This window comes from Triticum urartu, chromosome 5A, assembly GCF_056163025.1.
Source record: "Triticum urartu cultivar PI428250 chromosome 5A, HENAU_Tu73, whole genome shotgun sequence".
In the NCBI taxonomy this organism is placed as follows: domain Eukaryota; kingdom Viridiplantae; phylum Streptophyta; class Magnoliopsida; order Poales; family Poaceae; genus Triticum; species Triticum urartu.
In genome coordinates, this window is record NC_141877.1 from 431,186,248 (window position 1) to 431,198,936 (window position 12,689).

A 12,689-nucleotide genomic window follows, 5' to 3' on the forward strand; every position below is an offset into this window, starting at 1 on the left:
CTGGCAACTCGTCGAGCCAGCTGCTGGGTGAACGAACAAGCGGCTCGACAAGTCGCGGCTTGATGCCGGATAGGATGAGGCCGTTGGCCCGCTCGACCTGGCCGTTAGACTACGGGTGTGCCCCGGAAGCCAGGTCGAGGCGGATCCCGGAGATAGAGTAGTATTGCGCGAGCACACCTTTGGCGAAGTTGCTACCGTTGTCCGTGAAGATCATGTTCGCATTGCCGTAGCGCATCGCGATATCCTTGACGAAGAGGACAGATGTTGGCCCGTCCAGCTTCTTGATCGTCCATGCTTCGTTCCACTTGGTGATCTTGCCCACCGCCACCAGAAAATGTGTCATGCCTCCTTGAGCGGTCTTGAAGGGACCTACCATGTCGAGTCCCCAGACCATGAAAGGCCAGGCGATCGGGATGGTTCAGAGTGCTGAGGTCGGCTGGTGGTTGCGTTTGCTAAAGTGCTGGCATCCCTCACACTTCAGGACAAGTGACTCGGTGTCTTGGAGGGTCGTGGGCCAGTAGAGGCCATGGCAAAAGCCTTGGCCACCAACGACCACGACGCAGCGCTAAAAAACGCTGGTGGAGCTGCACTTGACGAGCTCGTTGTTGATGATGTTGTAGGTGGACGCCTGGCGCTGCACTTGCCGGGCCTCAGTTTCATCTATGGGAAGAACCCCGTTCTCCAGGAACTCCGATATGGGCAGGGCCCATGATGGGGCCATCACCACGGCAAAGACGGCCACCATGGCGGGTTCCGGGACGGCAGCCCCCGAGTCGGAGGGAGCAGCCCCCGGACCGGGGACGGCGACGGCCGGGTCGAGGACGACAGCGGCCGGGTCGAGGACGACACCGCCCGAGTCAAGGTTGATGGAGGCCGGGTTGATGGCTGCAGCCCCCGGGCCGGGTTCGGCAGTCCCTGAGCCGGGTAGAGGTGCGTCCGGGGTGCACTTCGCTGGGTGACGAAGACGCCATGTTCTGCTGGTCCTCGGGGTCGTTGGTGTGGATGGAGCCGGATCCCGCCAGCTTGGCTAGTTGGTTGAGGCGGTCCTGCTGCGTGTTGGCCGTGTTGAGTAGGTGGTTCACCCGCTTTAGGCGGTCCTTTGTCTCCTCGCCTACAAGATGATCCAGGCCAACTGCGGCTGCCTGGGCGGTGCACTTATTCTTCACGGGAGTCTTGTAGATGGGAGGGATTGTGCCAAAGGCGCGGCCGATTGCGCTGCCCCGGGCCTGCACGTCGGCGACCCGGCTTGGCTCGGCCGCGAGAGGTGTCAAGCCATAGGCGGCGCTGCACTCCAGCTGAGTGGAGTCCAGGCGGCGATGCGTGGCAGCGAGCGTCTCGGATAGGTCTAGCAGGCGCTGGCATTCTTCCTCAAGCCGAGTCCGGGTCTCGGCTATGTTGGTGGCGTCGACGTCGGTGGCGATGGGGACGCGAAGGCTCTGCATCATGGCACGCAGCGGTGTCGGCGTTCTAGGAACGGGGGTCCCCAGACTTGCCTGACTGCGTCTCATGGCGTGGCCCTGCAAGCGGGCCCGTACGACCCATCTTCACCAACAAGCATTCAAGACCCTCACAAGGGGCCAAGCCTCGTGAGGCGGACGATACAAGACCTCCTCGGGATCGGCTTCACCAGGTTGGCTCTCGAGGGGCGGAGAGATCAAGGGAAGGCAAATCTCGTGAGGTTCCAATGACGTGAGCCGTGACGATCGAGACCAGGCGGGTGCCAGGCAGGCACCAACGCGCATAGTGTCCTTGTTTCCTCTTTGGTGTTAAGGAGGCAAGCACAGACGAGGAGTACCGAGGCGTCAAGCAAAGGTTTCCATATTGGTGCAACAAGACCAAGACTAGCTGGACGGGAAGATGGAGGTCACCATGGAGCCCAAGGCGGCATCACCACCAGAGCCTTTTGCAGGCGAAGACTGCATTTGTCAGGATAAATTGTACTAGTTGTGCCATTTCAAATTGGTTGTTGTTGGCTCCCTTCCCGCTCAATATTTGGGGAGAGGACCAGGGCCTCTATAAATAGGGCTAGCCACCACCATAGCCAGGGCCATCTGATCCTGGACTAGATCATCCTCAACCACACAAACTCACCAAGCACAAGAGCACCTTTCCTCAGGAGGCTATTCTTCCCCTTGTATTGTTCATCCTCAGCCCGAGAGGCAATCCATCACACCAAACTGGAGTAGGGTATTACACCGCAACTGTGGCTCGAACTAGTATAAATCTTGTGTCCCTTGTGTTGCAAGTTCGTCAAGTTAGCCTTAGAGATCGTGGCGAGGTTGAGGGCATGAGTTGGCAGGGGGAGATCTTCGCGCGCACCCCAGTTTTAGAACCTTAAGGGTTTTGCCGGAACCTGAAATCTGACATTTGGTGCGCCAGGTAGGGGTGTGCCGAAGCTTTCCGTCCATCTCTCCACGCTCCACCGCTTCGTCGCAACAATGTCGGATGCTCGTCGCGCCCGAGCTGAGCGCCGGGCCGCCCTTGCCGCCCGTGTCGCCCAGACAGCTCTAGTCGGTGGGCCTCCTCATCGTTCTCCGTCACCCGCCGCCAACATCGCCACCAGCCGGGTGGGGAGCGAGCAGCAAGCATCCTCGTTGCACCCCTCGGTGCGGCGGGACAGCCGCAACACCACTCCATCGCTGACCCCCTCTGGTTCCTCGTCTCACGCTCGATACGCTCCCACAGCCGTGCTACTCATGGCGCGCGAGCCCCTGCGTTACTGCCCAGTCGAAGGCCTCTACGAGGACTGGCTGGACCGCATCACCGAGCTCGGCAGCACCGCAGGGGGCTACCCTGCACCGTCCCTCTCGCTGCCTCATGCACTGCCAGCTATGGGCGACGTAGCTCACGCAGCACCTCCACCACCCCTGCACCAAGACGGCGCCCTTGCACCAAGGCGAGCGGCTCAGTGGCGCGACCCGCCGCGCCAAGCGCCCGCGCGTGAAGAAAGAAGCTGTCAAGAAGTTCCTCGACCGCAAGAGAACGCTCCACCGCTTCCCGCACCGTCACGTCAGGATCGCTTGCCGCAACAAGGCCATGCGCCGCTTGCCGTGGTGGCGCGCGGGCACCAAGGCTAGACTCCACCTCCACGGCGGGCCCCGATGTCTATGGTCGGCTGCCGCGCCTTCACCCCTGAGTTGCGTAGCGTCGCCTGGCCGGGCATGTTCAAGCCGGATCTGCCTCCTCGCTACCATGGCACCCCCGACCCCACTGAGTTCTCGCAGCTCTACAAGCTGAGCATCGAGGCGGCCAACGCCGACGAGAAAGTCATGGCGAACTGGTTCCCATGCCTCCCAAGTATGGCGCACGCTCGTGGCTCCTGAACCTGCCTCCTGGCTCCATCTCTTCCTGGAACGAGATGCGCGTCCGTTTCGTCGCCAACTTCTAGGGCACTCGCGACCGTCCGCCGGCCGCGGGTGACCTATGCCGCGTCAAGCAACAACCAGGGGAGACCCTCCAAAAGTACATCCAGTGCTTCAACAACGTCCGCCTCAAGATCCCCAAGGTGACAGACGAGGCCATCATCTCTTAGTTCTCCGACGGCGTCTGTGACGTCAAGATGAAGGAGGAGCTCGCCATCCATGAGGAGCTGTGCACATCCCTGGAGCTGTTCAACCCAGCGACCAAGTGTGCAAGGGCTGAGGGAGGGTGCCTTTCCCTCCTCGAGCTCCCAGCTGCCGACCCAGACGAGAAGAAATCCAAGGCCAAGGACGTGAAGTGCAAGGGAGTCGCCGTGCTCGCGGCGGAGTCGGACACGAAGTGCGGCAGGGATCAGCCTGAGTTGTCCAAGGGCAGCCGACCGTTCTGCGCCTTCCACAACGTGCACAGCCACAACACCAACAATTGTCAAGACCACAGGGCCATTCGCGACGGACACTTCGGTCGACGCCTCGAGCGCAACGGCCGAGGCTATGGCCGAGGAGGAGGAAGTGGCGGAGGACGCTGGGTCGACCATGGCCCACACCAGGAGTGGCGCAACTGACCTCGTGAGGACCGCTGTCAAGAACAACCTCGCGAGGACGCCTGGAGGGATCAGCCTCGCGAGGATCACCCTCGGGGCAACCCCGGTCTTCCTCCGCTGCCGCCACCACCAAGAAGGAACGACGACCACCATCAAGACGAGGGGGCTAGGGGCTTCCAGGAGCCGCGCGCTATCGCCTGCATCTTGGGCGGAGCTCAAGCCCCAGTGTCACAGCGTATCTTCAAGCAGTTTGCTTGCGAGGTAAACGCGGTCCTTCCCAAGCCCGTGGCCACACGCCCGCTCAGGTGGTCCAAGTGTGCCATCACTTTTAGTTCGGCAGATCAGCTCAAGTGCGTGGCTACCGCTGGCGCTCTCCCAATGCTTTGTACACCCATCATCAGCAACGTGCAAGTCACCAAGACCCTCATCGATGGCGGCGCAGGGCTCAACGCCATGTCCGTCGAGACGTTCGACAACCTACAAGTGCCCGATGATCAACTTCAGCCTACCAAGCCTTCCTCAGGAGTGACCGATGGCTCCACCATGCCGATAGGTCAGGTCCGCCTCCCAGTCACCTTTGGAGAACGCAACAACTACCGCACCAAGCCTATTGACTTCGACGTCGCCCACACCCGTCTGCCGTACAATTCCATCCTATCCAGCCCTGTTGTAACACCCCGGGTATGATTTACCCAATATGTCCTCCAACTATTGTCGTTTCCGGCCTTAACTTTTTTTATTTTCTCGGGTTCGGGTTTTTGTCTCCGTGTGTTGTTGTCGTTGTCATGCATCTCATATCATTTCATCATGTGCATTGCATTTGCATATGTGTTCGTCTCATGCATTCGAGCTTTTTCCCCGTTGTCCGTTTTGCATTCCGGCGCTTCGTTCTCCTCCGATGGTCATTTCTACCTTTCTTTCGTGTGTGGGGATTAAACATTTCCGGATTGGACCGAGACTTGCCAAGCGGCCTTGGTTTACTACCGGTAGACCGCCTGTCAAGTTTCGTACCATTTGGACTTCGTTTGATACTCCAACGGTTAACCGAGGGACCGAAAAGGCCTCGTGTGTGTTGTAGCCCAACACCCCTCCAATTTGGCCCAAAACCCACCAAAAGCCTCTCCATCATCTAGAGCGTTCGATCACGATCGCGTGGCCGAAAACCGCACCTCATTTGGACTCTCCTAGCTCCCTCTATGCCTATATATAGACCCCTCGTTCCAAATCTCGGATCCCCTCCTCGAAACCCTAAAAAAATCCCAGATCCGCCGCAGCGGACGTGTCCGGCCCGCGCCGGACAACGTCCGCCGACGACCGCAGCCAACCAGGAGGCGCCACGTGTCGCCGCCGCACTCCCACCGCCGCCGGCCCGCTCGGGCCCGAGGCCGGCCCTCGCGGCCCGCCTCTCCGCCGCCGCCGCCCGCGGGAGACCGCGCGGGATCCACCGCCGCCGCCTCGCCCACCGGCCGCCACCTCCGCCGCCCAGCTCGCCGACCGCCGCCCTGTCGTCCCCGGCGTCGCCCCGCGCCCGCCGGCGACCTTCTTCTCCGCCCCGCGCCGCCTCATCGCCGGTGGCCGCCGTCCCCGCCGGCGCCGCCCTCCGCCGCCGCCTCGCCGCCCATCTCCTCCCGGCCGGCAGGTTCCTCGACGAATCTGACAAACTCCGGCGAGCTCGAGCGAAGTCCGGCAAACCTCGTTTTCCGTGCACCCCGGATCTGGATCTAGATCCAAACTCGGTTGACTTTTCGTCCCTAACCCTAATTTTTTTCCCATGTTCATCGCATCGTAACTCCTCATCCGTAGCTCCGTTTTGGGCATATAGCATATCAAAATGTTCGTCTCAGAGAGCGCATCATTTCATCTCATTGCATCATTTTCATTTGAGTTCATCTTGATACCCGAAATGCTGTTAGAAGAGTGCTATTTGAGATAATTGTCACATCTGCTGCTCCATTTAGATATTTGTCATTTTTGCCATGATTATTGTGTGCATGATATGCCCATGAGCTCTACATGTATTTTGTTATATGTTTTGCCATCTATCCAGAGGTGCAACCCATGTATTTTTGTGATGTGTGTGGTGACTAGCACAAGCTTGCAAAGTGGAGCATTTGTTAATGCTGATTTCACGGACTTAGCATTTCCACCAAGTCCTTGACCTGTTTATCTCATATTGCCATATGTTCATGTTGTTTCCGAGTGATTCGTGCCTGTTTTGAGGATGATCACTAAGGATGTTTTTTTACCCTTGTAGTGATCTATCCATCCATGTCTTTGTTTGCAATTATGAAGCACCCTAGCTTGAGTCAATCGAGCTCTACTTTTGCTACTTTGTGAATCTGGGCAGATTGTCAACTTGTTTGCAATTTTGCCGATGATGTTGTAGTTGATCCGTGCATGCTATGGTATTGTTCTTGCCATGTCTAGCTTGTATTTTGTGTATTCTTGATGGCTGTATGCTTGGATTGTCATGACTAGCTCTGTAGTTAGTGCATCGAGCTCGTAAACATGCCTACTTGATATCTGTTTCAGCATGCTCCAGTTTTCACAAAGTCTGAGAACTAGTTATGTTTTTGCCATGTTCACATGCTTGCAAATGTATTTTCTGATCCCTTTTGGCCCAAGGTCACTAAGGGACTTTTGTTAAGCTCTTTGAGTAGCTCAATTCCATGCTTTACTTTGCCATGTTCAGGTCCTGTAGCATATTGTTTTCATGCTCCAAAGAGTGCTATCTGATCTGAAATTCTAGACAAGTGTTAATTTCACTAAGTCTGAAAACTGTTTGTCAAATGCAGTTTTGCCATGCTTGTTTGAACCTGTTAATGGATGAATTGGCAGTAGCTCAGTGCTAGACTTTTGTTAAGCATCATGAGTGGATCCGTGCCATGTATTTTTTTGTCATGTTTGGGTGCTGTAGCATGTTAATCTTGTTGCATTTAGATGGCTACTTGTTGTAAATCGCAGAACGTGGCCATATTTGAATTGCTTGCCATTTCCTAACCGTAACTCCGATTCCGGCGTTCTTGATATCGTTTTCAAGCGATTTCATCTCATATTTCCAGTGGCACACTTGGATTTCCAATTTGAGGCCAGGTTCATTCATACCTTGCCAAATCTTGCATATCCATCACATATTGCATCCCGCATAACATACCATCTTTGCATCATGTTGTTTGATCCTTGCACGTGGTTGATTGTGTCCTTGTTGCTTGTTTGTCTTGTTTGGGTAGATCCGGGAGACGAGTTCGCTAACGAGGAGCCCATTGAATTTGCTTTCGAGGATCCAGTCAACTCTGACAACTTTGCAGGCAAGATGATCATACCCTCGAAATCACTACTATCTTTGCTTTGCTAGATGCTCGCTCTTTTGCTATGCCTATGCTACGATGCCTACCACTTGCTTATCATGCCTCCCAAATTGCCATGTCAAACCTCTAACCCACCATGTCCTAGCAAACCGTTGATTGGCTATGTTACCGCTTTGCTCAACCCCTCTTATAGCATTGCTAGTTGCAGGTGAAGATTGGAGACCGTTCCTTGTTGGAACATTATTTACTTGTTGGGATATCATTATATTGCCATGTTATCTTAATGCATCTATATACTTGGTAAAGGGTGGAAGGCTCGGCCTCTCGCCTAGTGTTTTGTTCCACTCTTGCCGCCCTAGTTTCCGTCATATCGGTGTTATGTTTCCGGATTTTGCGTTCCTTACGCGGTTGGGTTATAATGGGAACCCCTTGATAGTTCGCCTTGATTAAAGCTTTCCCAGCAATGCCCAACCTTGGTTTTACCATTTGCCACCTAGCCTCTTTTTCCCTTGGGTTTCTGGAGCCCGAGGGTTATCTTATTTAAACCCTCCCGGGCCAGTGCTCCTCTGAGTGTTGGTCCAACTCGTCAGCCGCCGGTGGCTACCAGGGGCAACTCTGGGCTGGCCTACCGGAAGTTTAGACAATCTGAGTGTGCCCTGAGAAAGAGATATGTTCAGCTCCTATCGGAATTTGTCGGCACATTCGGGCGGTGTTGCTGGATTTGTTTTAACCTGTCGAAGTGTCTTGAAGAACCGAGATACCGAGTCTGATCGGAACGTCTCGGGAGGACGTCTATTCCTTCGTTGACCGTGAGAACTTGTCATGGGCTAAGTTGGGACTCCCCTGCAGGGATTTGAACTTTCGAAAGCCGTGCCCGCGGTTATGGGCAGATGGGAATTTGTTAATGTCCGGTTGTAGACAACTTGAACCTTAACTTTATTAAAATGAATCAACAGTGTGAGTTACCGTGATGGTCTCTTCTTGGCGGAGTCCGAGAAGTGAACACGGTGTTGGAGTAATGCTTGCGCAGGTTGCCCTCTAGTTTCTCACTTGCGCTTTGCCTCCTCTTCTCGCTCTCTTTTGCGAACAGGATAGCCACCACATATGCTAGTCGCTTGATGCAGCTACACATATTTTCCTTGCCTTACCTATTAAGCTTAAATAGTCTTGATCACGAGGGTGCGAGATTGTTGAGTCCCTGTGGCTCACGGATTACTTCCAAACCAGATGCAGGGCCTGATGATTCCGCTCCAGATGGCGTGCTTGAGCTCAAGTGGGAGTTCGACGAGGACTCTCAATGATACTACGTGTCTTTCCCTGATGATCAGTAGTGGTGCCCAGTTGGGGTGATCGGGACCGTGTCGCATGTTGGGTTATCTTTTATTTTGGCGCCGTAGTCGGTCCATGAGTGTTTGAATGTTGTAATGCTATTTATGTACTTGATTGACGTGGCGAGTGTAAGCCAACTATGTATCTCCCCTTTTATTAATTATATTACATGGGATGTTGTGAAGATTGCCTAACTTGTGACATTGCCTTCAATGCGATTATGCCTCTAAGTCGTGCCTCGACACGTGGGAGCTATAGTCGCATCGAGGGTGTTACAAGTTGGTATCAGAGCCTTCCCCGACCTTAGGAGCCCCCATTGCTTGATCGTTTTTAGCATCTGAGTTGAGTCTAGAAAAATGTTTTGAGTCATTTAGGAATTATATATCGGAGAGTTTAGGAATTCTTTTTACTTCCCAGTCTCCTCATCGCTCTGGTAAGGCATCCTGACGTAGAGTTTTGACTCTTCTCTTCTCAAATTTCACTAAAAAAATTTAGGATCACGCGGGTATCTTGGAATTGTTCCGATGGTTTTGTGACGAAAACATTGTCTTGGTGCCTCCTGTCAGGGGTTTTGTGGTAGTGTCCCGGGGAGTTGAGCTCCGAGGTGTTGTCATCATAATTTTATCGTTGCAGTTCTGGAATACCTGATTAGTACGCCGACATCGAAAATCTCTTTTATGCAGTTAGTTGGTGAGATAACCTCGACGCCACCCAGTACCAGGGCAGGAGTTCGGGAGTATCGCCATAACTTGTATAACGGTTGCTTTTCGAAGGTTGAGGTAGATGGTTTCTGAAGTTTTCTCGGTTATGTGTTGAAGGATGGATACAGATGGATGTAGGATTTGCTAGATTTGGGTGAGATATTATGCTTCCCCTATATCCCCAACACCTGATTGCATAACCGGAAAGGTTCGGGAGTTTCATAGGTGGGAATTCTTGTAGCTCTAGTTCTTCTTCCACGGATATTTGGTTTGAGATTGGGATTTCTTACTGAGTATTCGTTCTTGATCCGTACCCTGTTGATTTATTTCTCTACCTAAATTCTAAGTGGCTTCTCAATTTATGGATATGTGAGCATTTCAAGAGGAGTGCATTCATTCATTATGTTCGGATGTGAAGACTATATGTTGCAATTTTCATTCCGTTGGATTCAGCTTCATTTTATCTGTCAATGTGCTAACGGTGGTCAACCTCTTCAGGATGGCTCCTGCTAAGAGCACCAATCAGAATCAGAATCAGGATCCGCCACCACCTCCACCTCCTCCGGAGGCATGGCAAGCTGTGATGGCCGCAACCAATGCAAACACACAGTTGATCATGCAAATTCTTCAAGAGCGCAATCAAGCGAACCAAGGCAACCAAGGCAACAATCAGAATCACTTTGCTACACTCAACGGTTCCTTGCTAACGGGCCAAAGACTTCCAGCAATTGTGTTGAGGCAACTGATGCTGACGATTGGCTCGTGGATCTGTGCAAGCATTTCGAGTGCAGTAACATCAGGCCTGAGGACTTCGTCAAGTTCGCATCCTTCCAACTCAAAGACCAAGCTGCAGAATGGTTCCAGCAGTACATGGATTCCAGAGGAGGACGTGTGATCACTTGGGATGAATTCCGCCAAGATTTCAGAGCTCACCATATTCCTCAGAGCGTGGTTGAAAGCAAGCGTGAGGAATTCTGCAACCTGAAGCAAGGCTCTTTGTCTGTCTATGACTACAACAAGTTGTTCCAGAAGCTCGCCCGTTTTGCCAAGCAGGACGTACCTGATGAGAAGAGCATGATATACCAGTTCAGGGGTGGTCTCAGAGAAGAAATTCAGCTAGCTCTTGTTCTCTTTGAGCCCTTGAGGTACGATGAGTTCTACAACATGGCATTGAAGCAAGAGGCCGCTCAACTGAGGTGTGATGCTTCCAAGAAGCGAGTCAGAGATGCTACTCCTTCTTCCTCTACTCAAGTGGCCAAGCAGCAGAAGTATTGGCTTCCTCCTCCTCCGTTCCGTCAGCCGTATCAGAAGAGCAAAGGTGGCAGTGGATCTTCCCACCCACCCAACCCTGGCTTTCAGAACAAGACTTCGTCTCAAGCTCCAAGATCAAGTGCTCTGTACCACCGTCCGCTTTCAGAGGTCACGTGCAACAAGTGCCAACAGAAGGGTCACTATGCCAACAAATGCTTCAATCAGAGGCATCTTCCTCCTCCTCCTCCTCCTGTCAGATCGGCAAGTACAGTTGTGGTCAAGCATAACCCCAAGTACGCCAAGGTCAATATGGTGAATGCAGCTCAGGCAGAGGATTCATCAGATGTCATCATGGGTAACCTTCCTGTTAACGATGTTCTCGCAAAAGTTCCTTTTGACACTGGTGCATCACATTGTTTTATCTCGAGACCTTTTGCATCTAAGCATGGTTGGTTTTCTCAAGTCATGCATAAACCGTTAGCAGTTGTCTCTTCGGGTAGATGTTTGCTCGCTAACTACGAGGTTCTGGATATTTCTATCTCGATGGGTGATTTCAAGTTTCTGGCTTCTCTAATGATCCTTGGTAACTCGGATATTGATCTTATTCTCGGAATGGATTGGATTTCTAAGCACAAGGCCCATCTTGATTGTGCAGCCAAGCAGATTCAATTGACTCATACGTTTGAGGATGTAATTGTCTTTGAGGCTAGGGATAATACCATCCGTCTATTTTCTCTCAATGAGAAGGGTGAACTGGATGCTATCTCGCAAATTCCAGTCGTTTGCGAATATCAAGACGTCTTTCCAGAAGAGCTTCCAGGAAAGCCTCCGCACCGGCCAGTTGAATTCGTCATCGATCTTGAGCCCGGCACGGAACCAGTGTGCAAGCGTCCTTACAAGCTCGGACCTGAAGAGTTGAAGGAGCTGAAGAAGCAACTCGATATTCAAGAGAGAATGGGCCTCATCCGACCTAGTTCTTCTCCGTGGGGTTGTGGTGTTCTTTTTGTGAAGAAGAAGGATGGAACCGACCGACTTTGTGTTCATTACCGTCCATTGAACAAGAAGACCATCAAGAACAAGTATCTACTTCCCAACATCAATGAGCTGTTCAAACAACTCAAAGGTGCTCAAGTATTCTCCAAGCTTGATCTCCGTATGGGTTATCATCAGATTTGAATCCGCGAGCAAGATATCCCCAAGACGGCTTTCAGGACAAGCTATTGGTCATATGAATACACTGTCATGTCTTTTGGCCTCGTCAACGCTCCTCCGACGTTCTCTCGCATGATGAACTTCATCTTCAACACCTACACCAATGACTTCGTTTTGGTCTATCTCAACGACATTTTGGTTTTCTCGAAGAACAAGGAAGATCATGCCAAGAACTTGTGTTTGGTACTCGATAAGCTGAGGGAACACCAGTTCTACGCCAAGTTCTCCAAGTGCGAATTTTGGCTTGATGAGGTTCTTTATCTTGGTCATATCATTTCTGCCAAGGGCATTGCGGTGAATCCTGAGAAGGTGTCTGCAATTGTGAATTGGGAACCACCTCAGAACGTGAAGCAACTCCATAGCTTCCTCAGTCTCGCAAGCTACTGTCGAAGATTCGTTGAAAACTTTTCTAAGATCGCGAAGCCTCTCTCAAATCTTCTCCAAAAGCACGTCAAGTACGTTTGGTCTCCGGAGTGTGACATTGCTTTCAACACTTTGAAAGAGAAATTGGTCACTGCTCCAGTTCAGACTCCGCCTGATGAATCCAAGCCGTACGAGGTCTTTTGTGATGCCTCTCTCCAAGGTCTTGGCGCAGTGTTGATGCAAGAGAAGAAAGTTGTGGCTTATAACTCTCGCCAGTTGAAGCCCAATGAGAAGAACTACCCCACTCATGATCTCGAGTTGGCGGCTATTGTGCATGCTCTTTTGACTTGGAGACATCTCTTATTGGGAAGAAAAGTGGACATTTTCACTGACCACAAGAGTCTCAAGTACATCTTCACTCAGCCTAATCTCAATCTTAGGCAAACTCGATGGGTCGAAATGATTCAAGAGTATAATCCGAGTATCAAGTATACTCCAGGCAAGGCCAATGTGATTGCTGACGCATTGAGCAGGAAGGCTTAATGCAACAGTCTGATTCTCAAG